The sequence below is a fragment of the Acartia tonsa genome, chromosome 9, assembly GCF_053477335.1.
Source record: "Acartia tonsa isolate MP-2025a chromosome 9, ASM5347733v1, whole genome shotgun sequence".
In the NCBI taxonomy this organism is placed as follows: Eukaryota; Metazoa; Arthropoda; class Copepoda; order Calanoida; family Acartiidae; genus Acartia; species Acartia tonsa.
The window spans coordinates 29,873,347-29,889,621 of NC_137268.1; positions in this window are offsets into that span (position 1 = coordinate 29,873,347).

Here is a 16,275-nt window from a genome sequence, read left to right on the forward strand (position 1 = left end):
TAAACTGTATGGCTAAGCTTTTTTCATAAGAAATATTGCACAGAGAGGGATTATACGAGGAAAAACAACAATATATTATAATATACACAAAATAAGAAAGAGAAAAGGGTTTATTTCACCTCTCTCTTCCCCTTTATCTTAAGAGGCTAGAAAAGTTCATATATACCTCCGTTCTAGTGTGTATGTGTGGGTGTGTGTGTGTGTGTGTATTTACTATTTGTACTCTGAGAGCCAGAGGACAAGTAAGGGGGGGGGGGGTTAAATACAAGATTCTGCTTTCGGGGAGGCCAAAAATTCGAGGGGCAGTGCCAAGGGGAGGGGGGCAACGGGGCGGACCTCTACTCCCATTAATCAATAGAAACTGACAAGAGACTGCCTAACTCAAGTTGGCAGCTGTCAATCAAACATGTCAACCAATAAGGGGGCAGAATTGGCCGGCCCAGCCTTGGCCACACACACTGGCACCCCCTTACCACACGACGACGAGCCGACCATCGCGTATACACACACACACACACACACACACACACATAGACAGGTTGGACAGAGGAAGGCTGCTGCTAGGCAGAGGCATGACAAATAACCAATGACAGATGGCCTCTACGAATGATTAATGAGTTGATGCGAGTGTGTTTAAAAAGGGGGGGAAGGAGGGGGTTGTACTATAGAAAAGACGAGGGGAGGGGAGGAGGTTAGTGGTAATAAATAAATAAATTGGGTAACAAAAGGGAAATTTTTGGGGAAGGGGGGTGGGTGAAGGGTTTAAAGTTAAAATTTGGCGCCAAAATTTTGACAGATGTGGTTTAAGAAGAATGCAGGGATAGTACAATGCATGAAAAATTTCTCTTTTTCCTTTTTCATCAATCAATGTACTGGCAATGGTCGATAAATTGATGAAGAACACAAATGATGAATCACAGAATTACCCCTTCTGTATATTACAATTAGTGGTTAAAATGTTTGTACACCTAACTTAATGAACCAACCAATCAAACTTCAAGTCTCCAAAGCTGTTTAGCCAACGAATAAGAAAATAAAACTTTGAAAACTAATATAACAAACAATTCAATTTCCCCGCCCTCCCTAAAAATTACAATGGTTGAATAATTACCCTTCCCCTAATATTTCAAACTACCAAAGGAACATTTTTGTACTTTTAAGGTTGGGTGGATGGTTGATTTACATCCCAATGTCCTCTCCCTCCCTGAATTTAAGAGTGAAATGTGTTTGTGTGTGTGTATGTGCCAAATTTTGCGTAATTTCATCAAATCCATTTTTTTCTCTCTTAAATTTGTCTGGAGGTCTTAAAAGTAAATTTCATCAAGGAAGGGAACGTTGGGCTGTTTATTACACTAGTCCCCAAGGTTTTATAATAATGTTTTCTTATTCGTTGGCCTAACAACTTTGTGGATTAATTAGCTATAATGAGTGTCAATCAGTAATTTTTATAAATAGTAGGGATAATTTTGTGTTCTATCATTGGTGATGTACAAAAATTGTTCTTGTCTTATCCCTTTAGGTCCCTGAAATTTTAGATAGACAGAGATATGTTTTCGGAAGAAGAAATGAAATTTTAGTACCTTAACTATTTTAAAAGTATAAGATATATAATCCAGAAAACTACCTGCCCCAAGTGGTGTAGACCCTTTTCTTCTGTTAGCAAATTGCTTTCTGTTCTTTCAAAGGGAATCAACTGTTTTTATATTTAGATATTAGATAGACAGATAGGTAGACAAATAATTAGTCAGATAGATAGTTAGAGAGATAGACAGATAGATAGACAGATAGATAGACATATAGATAGACAGATAGATAGACAGATAGATAGACATATAGATAGACATATAGATAGACAGATAGATAGACATATAGATAGAAAGATAGATAGACAGATAGATAGACAGATAGATAGAAAGATAGGTAGACAGATATATGAATAGATAGATGGATAGATAGATATCCAAATGATAGCTAATCTCTTGATAGAAATTGCAATAAATTCAACAAAAAAATAGTTTCATGAGAGATAGATTAAACGATAGATAGATAACGTATTCGATAAATACTTTTAACAAATAAATTTAAGACGTTTTTTCATTACAACTAAAAAATAAGACAGTAGCAAAGCAACTATGTGCTAAAAGTACATTAACCCTTTTTGTATCTTTGTATTAAGCTTTACTACAATAGAGAACCATATCAGTTCATCAGTTAGTGATATCCTTCGTTACAGACACAAAGACAGATAGACAGACGGACATCTTGTTACTTTTGTAAAGGTATTGTGGAACTGTAAGTACACCAGTATATCAACAGGGAGGGAAGGGACATTGGACTGTATAGTGTAAAGTATATTGGTACCTAAAGTTTTTTAATCACAATTATTATTTGCTGGGTTGAAAACTTTGGGTATTACTATTTAACTTTTCCTTCTATAAATTTTACCTATAGAAGGATAATTTTGTTAATCGTAATTGGGTTTGTACATTAACTTATTGTCCATTGTCTTATCCCTTCAGATCCCTGACTGTCAAGTATTTGAAGAAGTTAGAAAATTAAGCATTTTATACACATCAATTAAATTGATAAAATCTTTACAAGGATTAGATAAAAGTTAATGAAAGATTATTTTCTCTTTGTCTATTTTGAAACTGAAGCTCTTCCATTTGCAAAAAAGTCCTTTCATGTAACGAAATCACAGGGATCTTAAGGGATAGACAATTGACGATAAATTAAAGCCCCAAATTTTCCTGTAATAGTTTGGAATTTCTTGATTGATACTTCTCGACAGATTAAAAGGTTATCTAGTTATACATTTTTATACATTTTCCCCCGGGCTCTCACTACATCAAAATCTTTATTCAAATTTTTTTCATGATTCTTATTATCTATCTTTGCAATAAATTACTGATTGAGACAATTTTAGAATTCTCTTCTTTTGAATGTTAGCGGATTTTTTAGTAGCGTAGCTACTCTGTAATTAAATCATGTCTATACGTCCGTCGGTAAATTACTACGCCAAAGTAACATGCTTTGCTGGTTTAGGAGAAAAATAGTTAAAATATACTTTCAAGTATGGCTTCTAAACCGATTAACATGCTATATGTGTCTATAATAAGATGCGATAATAGTTATATCTCGCATCGTATTATAAACGGCTTTATATTCGTAGAAAGCAGGATATAATACGATGCTAGACATAGTTTTTTCGTATGGATGAGAACCAGTTCCTATCCACCGGATTCGAATGAATACGAGAAATAACTATTCTTGAATTTCAAGGAATATCATTTCTCGTATTCATTCTAATCCGGTGGATAGGAACCGGTTCTCATCCATACGAAAAAACTATCCAGCTTTTTACGAATATAAAAATGTACAATCATAAGATTAAAACCAGTTTTTTAGCCGGTGCCTTTGGCACCTCGGGGCTAAAAAAAAACAGTTTTAATCCTATAATTGTACATTCTATATCCGCGGAAAGTCGTTTATAATACGATGCGAGAAATAACTATTCTATAATTTACATGATATCACAGAGGGGGTCTGAATTCGGAATTAAGGAAAAAAATTAAGTTTTAAATCGATGGCACAATTCTAACATGCCTAAAGTGAAGATGAGCTATCCTTTACTGAAGGTCTGACAGACGAACTGAATGTAAATGTAGAAAAGCTTTGCTTTTGAGAAACTGATTATTTATGGTTGTCATTAATATTGTTCATTATAAAATTAAAATTTAAATAATTTCCATTAACATTCTCTATATTAGAATAACAAGAAACAAGGATTATAACGTACAAAATTGACACATCTTTTTAAAAACTTGCTAATCATTTTATGCATTGTCAAGAAGTCAAAAGAATTTTTGACACTAAGCAATCTTATAGCTTGCACGACAAACAAGGCTTTTTCATTTTTCACTTCTTTAGCATGACGCAATGACGCTACTCTACACAACAGGTAGTCGAAGGAAGGGAGGGGACATTGGACTGTAAATTACACTGGCCTTAAAGTTCTATTAACACCTTCTCTTATTTGTTTTATAATGTTCTTTTTTTAACTCTTAGTAACCTTGATTGGACAGGGTATTACAATCTAGCATTGTCCAAACTTTTCCACCAATGATTTAATCGAGAGAATGGATGGTAATAATCAATTTAACGTTCATTGTCTTATCCCTAAATATTTCTTGGTAGCAAACACACAAACTCTTAAGAATTTCAGATAAGCTTTGCTCCACTATATTCCCTCCAAAAGGTGACACGACGACGAGAAATTATTTTAAAAGGTTCAAAGTGTGGCAAATTCACAACATTAAAGAGGAGAGAAAAGTATAATACTTTAATGATAATGAAAAAGTATGACCTTTTCATTAAATGTTAGCTTAAAGTAATATTTGTTAAGTAAAACAAACTAAATTAAATCATGCAAGTTATATTTTATTAGCAGAAAAGTTAATTACAAAAATTATTAAATTTTGTAATTGATATTTTTGCCTCTCATTTAAGTTTGTACGTACCCAAAAGTTTTAAGCTAACAAATGACAGAACGAGTCTTTAGAAGAAAAACTCATTAAAAGAAATTTTATGTTGTAGAATGTCCACTCCCCAAGAAAAACCTATTCTCTCCCGTGTTTGATTGACACAGTGTCAAATTAGAATTCTATTAAACAATATCAAACATTATTACATAGTGTCAGCGAAATTCCAAAGAAATAAATTACAAAAGACCTATTTACAATTTATTTGAGAATAAATTTCTTAAGACCTATTAGCAGTTTGTTTAAATGCATGTCTAGTGTTCTTTTCTTCACTGATTGACTGACTGACTCTTTTGCTCCTTCGCTCATTCCATCAGAAAGGTATAAATATATCAAACATTATTACATAGTGTCAGCGAAATTCCAAAGAAAAAAAATTGAAAAGTCCTTTTTACAACTTGTTTAATTACATTGCTAGTGTTCTCTTCCCTCACTGATTGACTCTTTGAATCTTATAATCACTCCACCAGAAAAGCACTTAAAATTAATTCATAGTATTAGCGAAATTCCAAAGAAATAAATTACATAAGATATATTAACAACTTTTATTGATATGTAATACTTTTAGCATTCTGAATCCTAGCTGACTGATAAAAACATCACTGAAGGACCGTGGACGTGACCACCAGCGGAGGATATGATCATTCATCATCATTGGAGGAAATAACGACACTGGAGTAGGAGTGGTGCCTATGCTGTTTCTTTGTATTTTCTCACTGGGAGGCTTTGCTGGAGGAGGACTAAATTGCTCGTTTTGCTTCTGCATGAGGTAGCGCGTGTTCTTTGTGCACCTCACAAGAGCATAAGTTCTCATAGGTTGTATTGCTTCTACCTGATGGGACACAAAGAATATAATATGTCTGCCATATAAACTTGCATTGCACAAACATCAATCTAAATATATAACATACATTCTCTGTCTAAAGGTAGTCTTTGCTTCATCTTGATTCGTTGGAACAAACTTCTCGTTTCCTTCAATATTTTTTATTTACAAAAGGTATAATATAATTTACTATAATTGAAGGTATGAATTATCTTATCCCTTGAGATCCCGGACTACTAACACTAGATGTGATATAATTGAACCTATTGTCCCCACACCCAAACATTCATGGCTCAACTTTTTAATATTCTGTCCCTGTCTCTCACCTTTAAAAGTAGCGCAGCAATTATATATAACTATGGCATATCCGTACGTCTGTTTGTATTAACTCTTAAATTATATTAAGTTAACCAGGGATAACATTTTAAAACACGTTTCCTCATGTCCTGGCTTAGAAACTTATATCACGTTTTCTGACACTTATCCATTAGTTTATAATAACTTGATTTGTATTTGTTCATTTATAAAACCCAGTGAAAAGGGAATGTGATTTTGACAAACAATTCTAAAGGAAAATTTTCCCACAACCCCCTTCACTTTTTTCTTCCCTTCTTACCCAATCCCCTTCAGTTATGTGGAAAAAAAAAGTTATACTCCAACTATAATCCAACAAATATTAAATTTTGCGGCATTTTCAATAGTAATTAATTGGCTGAATAGCAGCCCCCGATAAAACCATTTTAAAAATCCCTTTTAAAACAGAACATTTTGCGATTTAATTTTAATTGAGTATTTTAAACAAGAAACTGAAAAATAATTAAAGCAAAGTTTAAAAAGATTTAATTTTTAAATGTCTATGTTATCTATATGTTTCATGCCAATGAAAAAAGTGATTTTTGGTCTAAGTTTAATAATATAAATAAGAAAAAAGAACTTTAGCTGATATTCATATAATATATAATAACATTTTCTTATTCGTTGGCTTAACAACCTTGGAGACTTTTATTGATTTTTGGTTCATTCAGTTGAGTGTACAAATGTATCAATAACTTGTAATTTAGAGATGGAGTAATTTTGTGTATCATTGTCTTATCCCTTTAGATCCCTGAATGCGACAATATATCAGTCTTGACCACTTTTATCACTGTAATATCGTCGTCACATAAAACCAATAGAAATTATCCCAGCATGGCTTTTCTATCCATACCTAACCTAAACTAAACTTTTTCAAAAGAATGTTTTGGTTCATTTGCCATTTTAGGGAAACCGCCATGGATTGGTTTGGTAACTATTGTTAATCCTTCTCAAACCTAAGTATAAATCTAAACTTAGAACTTTTATTAGAAATAAAGTAAATAAAAATCAATCACTATAAATTTCAAGGATGCCAAATTTCTGAGAATTTTCTATGATTTGTTTCTCTGTCTATTGTTTTCTTCCCCTGTTTCCTAAAAACTTTCTAGAAAATTGATAGGGAAATAAGCTGAAATAGGGCATCCCCAGAATAATTGTTATGGTTTGAACAATTGAAACCCCCCAAAATACTTAATGGGGAGAAGAAACACATATACGGCAACCCTGAAAAACTAAACTCATACTACTACATCCCCGGAATAATTGTTAAGGGCTGAACAAGAAAAGCCCCCCAAAAAAATGTATTGTGTATAAAGACACAGAAACAGTAACCCTGTAAACCAAAACTGCTACTACTACATCCCCTAAAAAATTGTTATGGGTTGAACAATCGAAATTCCCTAAAATTTTCATTGGGGAAATTTTGAGAAAGACGGCAACCCTGAAAAACCATACTTCTACATCCCCAGAATAATTGTTAAGGGTTGAACAATTCTCTGATGGACGTTGAGAGTTTTATTGAGTATACCTTCATGGAATATTAATATCAAGGATCTTAAGGGATAGGATAATAGATCATAATATTTAGAAAGATCCCCAATGATGCTTAACAAAAATACCCTATTATATCATAATGTTAATGACTGTTACGTTAGACAATGCTAGTTTAAACCAACCAATCAAGTGTTAATGAAGTATCAAACGTTTTCAACTCAACCAATGAGAGAACGTGTTTGTAAAACTTTGGGTACCAGTATAATTTTTATTCCTATAACAACCCCCAAAACATGTTACTTTTTTTGAGAACTTATAAAAAAGAATAATACCTCATAAAATATGCTTGAAGATTGTAAAAAAATGGTTGAAATAGTCATTAACTGCACTACTAAGTTAGAAGCAACGTATAGTGCCTGATAAAAATGACGTAAAATAATATAAATGACCAATGATAGGCCAGTATACATTATAATTGACCAATGGTAAAATGTAGATTGGCCTGTCATTAGTCATTTGTGTTGTATGACGTCATTTTTTATTAGGCGCTATAAGCTGTTTCCTGAATTAACAAGGTTAAAAACATTCACTAAAGATAGGATAGCTTATAAAAAATACCTTTTAAGAAGGGGGGGGGGGTAAAAGCTTCTGTCTCTAATCTTCTTCTTATTATTGATTTTTAAAATTTAAAAATAATTACCTATTAATCTTTCAATACAAAATATAAAAAAATATTGATTTTTATTGATTATAAAGTAAAAGTTTAACAAATGATGACGATTAATATTTTTTTCTGCGGTTAAATTTTCAATTTTTAATCTTTTTAATTAATAGAATCAATAAAATTTGATGGTACTTAATAAATCTATAAAAAAAATAAGGATGACAACATCCACATACGGGAAAATAAAGAATAAAAAAATTGAGTATCCAAACTATTAGTACTCATCCTTATAATAATGATTACAGAGTTGCCTCGTTTCCTACTCTATACTCTATTGTTACAGAAATCGTCCTACAAGGTTTAGAAACGAAAGGACAACTCTAACATTCTTTGGTTTACAATCAAAACCATCCGTTTTGGAATTACGGACGAACAAAACTTAAAAATATAATATGAGTAAATCATAAATGCTATTATTATTTTTTAACATAACCAAACATTTAAAGTGCCACTAGAGGCCTCTAGGGGGCGTAGCCGCTAATTCTGTATATAGTGGGGAAGTTTAGAAAAGTTTATTTAATAAAGTGTACAAATTAGAGATTAAATCCAATTTTAACTCAAATTTTATAAACAGTATTTTATTGGTTATTTGCCCCTGTACTTTTTAAACTTTCGTACAATCTTAGACTACTTAGTATCCCACACCCATATGTCTAATTAACAAAATTAAATGTAAAAAATATCTTAAAGGCATTTAATAGCTCTTTTTATATGAAATTTTTGAAAATTCACTTTAAAATAATGCTTTTTATTTTTAAAATTGCCCTTTTTAAAAGCCGTTGGTCACAAAATAGTAAAAGCGAAACAAAAAAGTTATTACTTATTTCACTAAAATATAAAATATATAACTAGCGGCTTCGGCCCTAGCCTCTAGGAACTTTGCCCCAAGAGGTTATTTTTAAAAAATTTAGCTACTTTTTATTATAGATTAACAAGTTACGCTTGATGATATATCCATTTCTTCGATTGCTTGGCCTACAAAGAATTCTAACAAGAGGCGTGCGCAGAGTTTATAATGGAAATCCTGCCTTCCAAATAATAATTATAGGGGGTGTTGATACCCACATTTACCCTTTTTCTAGATCAAAATTATTGGTTGAAATTATTGACCACTGATACCCAAGTTTTAAATCAAACAATAAGATAATAATAACTTTGGGTACCAGTGTAATTCACAGTTCAATTTCCCTTAATTTTTCTTAATTCTATAATTAATCAACCTTGCAAATTTTATCTTTACGTCTACTTATATTGATGTCTTTCAAAAACTCATTTTTGGTGCAAAATTTCATTTTCGCACAATATGAATTTCAATGCCGAAATCGCCATAATCTAACAGTGAACAATTTAGCCACCCCCTCCCCCCACTATTTTACTTTTCTTGTTACATTTAATCAGACTTGAATAGCCTAAAACCATCATGAAGCTTACCTAAAATAGAGAACGGGTAAGAAAAGTGGCAAGATCTGAACAAAAACAAAAAACCTTACTATTTAAAAAAAATAAGACCTATGGAACCCTTCTAGTATCTAAGAGCTCCATATTCAAAAGGGAAGGGAAAGGCAGAAAACTAGCCCAAAAAAAACTTGACTTCAAAATAGACAAAAACAACCCAAGAATCGAAGGATCTCGCAGAACCGATATGTTTCTCATTTACAGTGTAGCTTTTTTAGGCCTTGAGAAGGTTTATATCTTTTTTTTTTTTGGGGGGGGGGGGGGGGTACGGCACCACCACACTCCAAAGAAAAATCGCCTCTAGAAAAATTGAAAAAAAAACTTTTTTTTTAAATCTAAAATTAAAGGAGGGGAGGTGGTCAACTTACCGCATTATCTTCATATACTAATACTGACATTACTATGTTGAATTGACATGATAACATGGGTTGGAAAAGATGGGAGGGGTTTATGGATGGTCCAGTTACTTTTACAAGGATATTGCCATTTCAATTAGCAAATTCCTCGCTATTATTTTGCACGGAAAAAATGTCAGGCTGCTCCAGGGAGGGAACAGACAATGACGGTAAATATTAATTGCAAATATTTTCTTCTCCAATATGTACCTTCTATAATAGGTAAACATTTTTTAAGGGGGGGATTTTATAATCTACTCTTATCCTTATATTTCTAACTGCTCCTTTTTTGCAAACTTAAAATTGCAGGCAGAAAGGGATAGGGAAAATAAAAATAAGATTATTTTGTCCTTAATTCTTGATAAAGAAACAATATAATCATGTGTGACGTCAAAATAATACGTCTAGAAAGAAAAAAGATGAGAAGAGAAGTAGGAAGAGGTAAATCTCTAAAGAGAGATGGAGAATAAACTTATTTTTATGACGTCACCCATGATACTTACCGCTGTCCCTCAAATGGAAAAAAATGAGAAACAAAATACCCTTTCATATCAAAATATGTACACTTTCTAACCATTAATATAGTCAGATTATTCCTACACTGTCTTCCTATAAGTCAAATTATGGTATTGTGGATCTATACTTTCTATATTAATTGTATTACCCCTCCCTTAATCCTGATAAAAATTAGCAAGCACACTTTAAAAGTTTTTTTTGTTAACAAATGTGTCTATTTTCTGTCTGTTCGTAGAATTTTTGCAATATTTGGGCAACATACCTTATATCTAACAGTGGAGAGATAACTACCCCCACCCGCCCTTCCTGTTTTACTTAGTGGTATATATACTACTTTATAATTGCAAATGTTTAAGGGGAAATATGAATTTCTAGACTGCTATTCAAGTTAGATTTCTGAAATTCCTTATAAAAAATTGTCATGACTTTTGGGCATCTAATTTATAACTCACTTTGTACGTTTTGGGATATAAATTGAATTGGAAAATGTGATTTTCTCATTTCATACATGAGATAGGTGTTTTAAATTTTGGATAAACCTTGAATTTTAAACCTAACTCTAAAGAAACATATTATGGGGGTGGGAGGGGTTTTATGATTAAACCAACGATTAAATGGATTTTGCTAATATTTGCTAGTATACATTTTTAGCATATAGAATGGGAGAGGTACGAGAAAAAATTGAGGGGGATATGAAAAAAAATACTAGGGGAAGGGTTGGATGTACAAAAATTTTAGACTTCGTTTTTATTTAGTAGCAAAGCTACTCTACAATTCAAAAGCTTTGTCCGTCTGTCCATCACTCAGATCTATGAAAGATTTTTAAAAGGATTCTCTCTAACAATGACTATCCTCTCTATAACTATCTTGGTCCGTCGATCAGTCAGTACTGTCATTGCTATGGAGAGTTCTGAAATTTTACTGATCAATATTTACATATTCTACAAGTTACTTTGTCTGTCATCCCATCTATGATAGAAAAAGATTTTTTGTTTTGAGGGATAATGCATTTTTCTCGGCTGCTATCAAAGATTGGTGACAACCAAAGAGATAAAGATAGCCTTTAACCTAGACAGAATGAAATAGCCTAAAACTTCAAGGATCTATATTAATCTTTCCTAAAATGGAAAACTAAATCGAATCAGTTGTTAGCGAGATCTTAACGGACAATCAAAAAACCTTAAATCTCTATATAATAGGATAGAAACCCTTAAAATTTTGACCAGATTATCTACTTTTTCTGTGCTTCGCTACTTCTGGATGTTGTCATCCTTTGTTAGTTTATCTTTTTGACTTGCAACATTTTAGAACTCGTTAACGAACTTTTGTTTATTGTATTTTACTTCAGAGAAACATGGAATGGCCAATAGTTTTCAATAATGTTTAATGAATAATCACGAATTAAAAGTATCAGTCTATACGTCGGTTCGTCTGTCAGCTATGTTTGAATTATTACAAATTGACGTCAGATTTTTTTTTGAAGATTCTCCAGACTTATGCACCTCACCTAGTTTATCAATTGTAAGACCCAGAAATCTTAAGGGATAAGACAATACACGATAGATTGATGTACATCCAAACAACAATGATGGTAAACAAAATCTATTTAAATAATCGGTTAGACATTAAAAACTCTATATTTTATATCAGTTCCCAAAGTTTAGAAAACTTATGGTACAGGTACAATTTATAGCTCCATGTCTTATCCCTCTCTGTAAAGACCCCTGTTGTTCTCAGGCATATAAGATTAAGAAAAAATGAGAATTAATTTAATATTTTTTTATATTTCCTTACCTCTAAATCCCTGATTTTAAGGCCTTTGACACAAAAGTAAAATATAAACAAATATTTTCTTTAACAAGGCCATTTTTTTGCGAATTTATAAAGTTAGAATGCATGTATGTTTGTTTGTCTAAAAGATCTGCAAACTTGGGCCATAGAGTTTATGATATCAGGGAAGCTATATAAAAGTCCTCATCAATTGCAAAGTAATTTTTATAATCTAAGATTATGTTTAAAATTGTTTAATTTATTACAGATACACGATTATCATCCTTATAATTAAGTAAAAGGAACTCTGTCTGTGTGTACCGAAGGATCTCTATAAAAACTACAATTGAAAGTAAAGGGAGGAGGGGGGGGGGGGGGAAGGTCGACTAGAGGTTAGGGGAAAAACAGTTAATTTGCATATGCTTTGTGGAGTTTGCAATTTTTAATATATTAAAAACTAATTATATTTAATTACCTACCTTATTTTTATGAATATAAACTGATTTTTTTTTTAAATTTAAGTCATAAATCAATTAAATAATAATATAGTTAATTAGGAATCTGATAAAATTTGTGCTATAAAGTTGGACAAGGTACCAATTAAAAACATGTAAAAGAATTTCCCTCAATTTACCTTGTTGAGTAATAAACCCCACCCCAACCCATATATTTAAAAAAAAATGAAAGGATGGTTCTATTTTTTCATTGCATTGGTGAGGTTAGGTTGAATTATATTATGTACTTTGTAGCCCCGCATGGGGGATGCACGAGAAAGACATAGAAGAAAAAAGTACCTTCTCTTATATCCAATTATTTCTTTTATTACGATTAGGGGTTTCAGTGCTCGACTGGTACATTGAGGGAAAGCACTGATGTAAAACAAGCTTTATCTAATTTTATTTTGCAATATTTAGTAGCGAAGCTACGCTATAAGTTGTAATTACGTCAATATAATGTTGAGATGTGATAATAGTAGAAGGTCTATACAGTAAATAGATTTGTTCACTAGATAGCCAACAAAAGAAATTTCTGACAGACAAAGAATTTTGCTATATCTAATCACATATATTTTAGTCCCTTAATTTCTTATTATTTTGGTAAAAAAAAGCCTTGTCATATTAAAATATGGACACTATTTAACTAATAATTTAAAGTCCAAGAAAGGTTTTACAAGGGATCATTTCTCTCACGGGTGGGGTAGCCTCCTCCAAAAATAGTTATGAATCTTATGTGGATCTATAAGAATAGTCGGTCAACGAGATCCTTTACACACACACACACACACAAACGACCTGTTACTTTTATACAGGGATTTCTATTTTTTTTTATGTAAAACTGATGAATACAAAAACCTTGTTCAGAAATGAGCTATGTAACTTTGAATGCAGGCATGCTTGTTTATTTTTTCCAAGCTTGACTATTCTTATGCAATCCTGTTCATGTCTCTAGATAAAGTTAAGCAGATTAGTCAAATAATATACAAGAAACATATTGTTATAGGTTGCGCAGCTAGAATTCCGATAAAATTTAAATTTTTAATAGGATTGACCAACAAAGAAAGACAGACAGAAAGGAAGATAGATTGATAGACAGATAGATTGATAGATAAATAGAAAAGTGAAACAAATAGAAAAACAACAGATAAACAGATTGACAAATAGATAGACAATCAGATAGAAAAAAGACATACAAAAAGACAGACAGACAGACAAACAGAGATACAAGCATATTAAGAAAAAGACAGTCAAACAGACAAACACACACACACACACAGACAAAAAGACAGACAAACATACAGACAGACAGACAAAGAAACAAACAGACAGACATATAGAAAGATAGGTAGTCAGACAAATAGACAAACAAACAAATAAACAAAGACAGACAAACAGACAACTAAGGTTAAGGAGTTGCTTAATGTTTTTAAATTCAAGTATTTAGATTATAAAGATTACCATAACCTGTAACTTTATATTAGGGATTTTTTAATTTAAAGTTCAGAAATAAGTTTATAAAGTGATAAATTTATGTTCATCCACGATGATAATAAACAAAATTAACAATAGATTGGTTGAAAAGTTTGAATACTGCTAGTTTAAAGATTTAATAAAAGTGTCAAAGTTTTACAACAAAGAATAACAAGGTACCAGTAAAAATTATAGTCAAATCCCTGCATTCTTCTAAAGTTTCAACCTTTTAGTGAAAAAACACAATAGTGACCATTAATGTAATATTTATTTAACAACTAGTAGTTATTTTTTAAGTAGCCTAGCTAATATATATCTTACTTTGTCTGTCTGTCTGTCTTTAATGGCATTATTTCTATGTCTTCAATTTTTATATCTTTAGTCTTGATGTGAAGCTTCTCCAAAACTCCGCCTTTAGAGACCTCAAGAAGCCCTCTCTTTACAATGAATAATCAGGAAAAGTAAAGAAATTGCAAGAGGGACGAAATATTATTTTTCATGAATAGTTGATAGTTAAAAATCTTTATTATACTTTATAGCATTAATAGCATTATTTCTATGTCTTAAATTTTTTTATATATTTATTTTTAAGTATTGATGTGAAAGCTTCTCCAAAATTCCGCCTTTAGAGACCTCAAGAAGCCCTCTCTTTACATTGAATTTTTAGGAAAAGTAAAGAAATTTCAAGAGGGACGAAATATTTTTTTTTCATGAATAGTTGATAGTTAAAAATCTTTATTAGTCTTTATAAGAAGACTTTAAAGTGGTTAACTAGATCTTAAGCTACAGACACATAGACATCCTGATATATATTATTCATATCCTAACTAAAATTATTAATGTTTATTAATCTTTAAAAAGTAGCATGATATAGGGGTTCATTTTCTTTAAATGTCCTATCCTTATATCCCTGATTTATAAGATTCATATGATGTAACAATTTTATGGGCAAAGATGATTACAGGATTGAGGGATCTAAAGGGATAAGACAATGGACGATTAATTAATATATATCACCAATGATCATGCAAAAAATACCCCTTATTTAGATTACAATTAGTAGTTGAAACTTTTGGACACTCACGTCAATGAACCAATCAATCAAAATTAAATGAAAGTTTTAAAGCTAACGAATAATAAACGTTATTTTTAAACTTTATGGACTGGTGTAATAAAGAGCCCAATGTCCTAACCTCCCTGGGATTACAGGGACATTTAATAGGGCATCCAAAGAAAAATTATTTTACCTCTAACTCATAAATTTGTAACATGGTAATTTTATCCAGTGAGCGAGGAGACATTGAACTGTTAATTACACTAGTCCCAAAGTTTTATCATTTCTTATTAGTTGCCTCAACAACTTTGAGGACTTTTATTGAATTTTGACTGGTTGGTTTATTAAGTTGAGTGTCCAAACGTTTTAGTTTATCGGATTTTTATCAGTTTAGAACCTAAAGCGACAGCATGCCACATAGAGGTCGTCATCATCATTATTTACAACAGTTCAATATTCCCTGCCTGGGAACGTTGTTAAGGGTAAATGTTTTTTCTTTATATGCCATACCCCCCCCTCTTGTCCCTGAGAGGATTAGTTCTAAAAAAGAATTCTGCAAAAGGATTGGTGGTGAAATCCAAGAATTAACCAATGGACCCCTGGGACCTCTCCTACAATTTTATGAAAAAGTATCTATGAAGAAATTTTTAATTAAGAACTTTTTATTATTAGCTCTTTTAGATTTGCCAGTGACGTCGCCTATATGTTCGCCTAAAGGGGTGGTGGACCCCCCCCCCCCCTCAAAAAAACCTCTCCTCGACCATAAACATACTTTCCTGAAAAATGTGAAATTATAGGTCTAGCTCTTTTAGTGATGTTTTTAAACACAAAAAAAACATGTGATAAATTCACTGAGTGAAAAAGTCTTTGATACTTCTTAGTTATTTACTGAAATATATTTCGGTGGACATTGCACCCTCTTCAGTCTTGTAGTTTAGCTGGATGTTAAATCTCAGATATTTAACTGATTCCACAATAAATAAACTTATATTACTATTTATTTAACATAATAATTCAATTTTACTTTCTGTAAATTGAAATTATAGATTGAAAAGTTTAAACGCTGTTTTAACCAATCTATCAACAGAACAACTTTGAAAAAAATTGGTGTCAAAACAGTTTTATAAAGTTTAAATTATTTACTAAGTATATTTGCGATAACTTTTATTTAATGAAATCTTC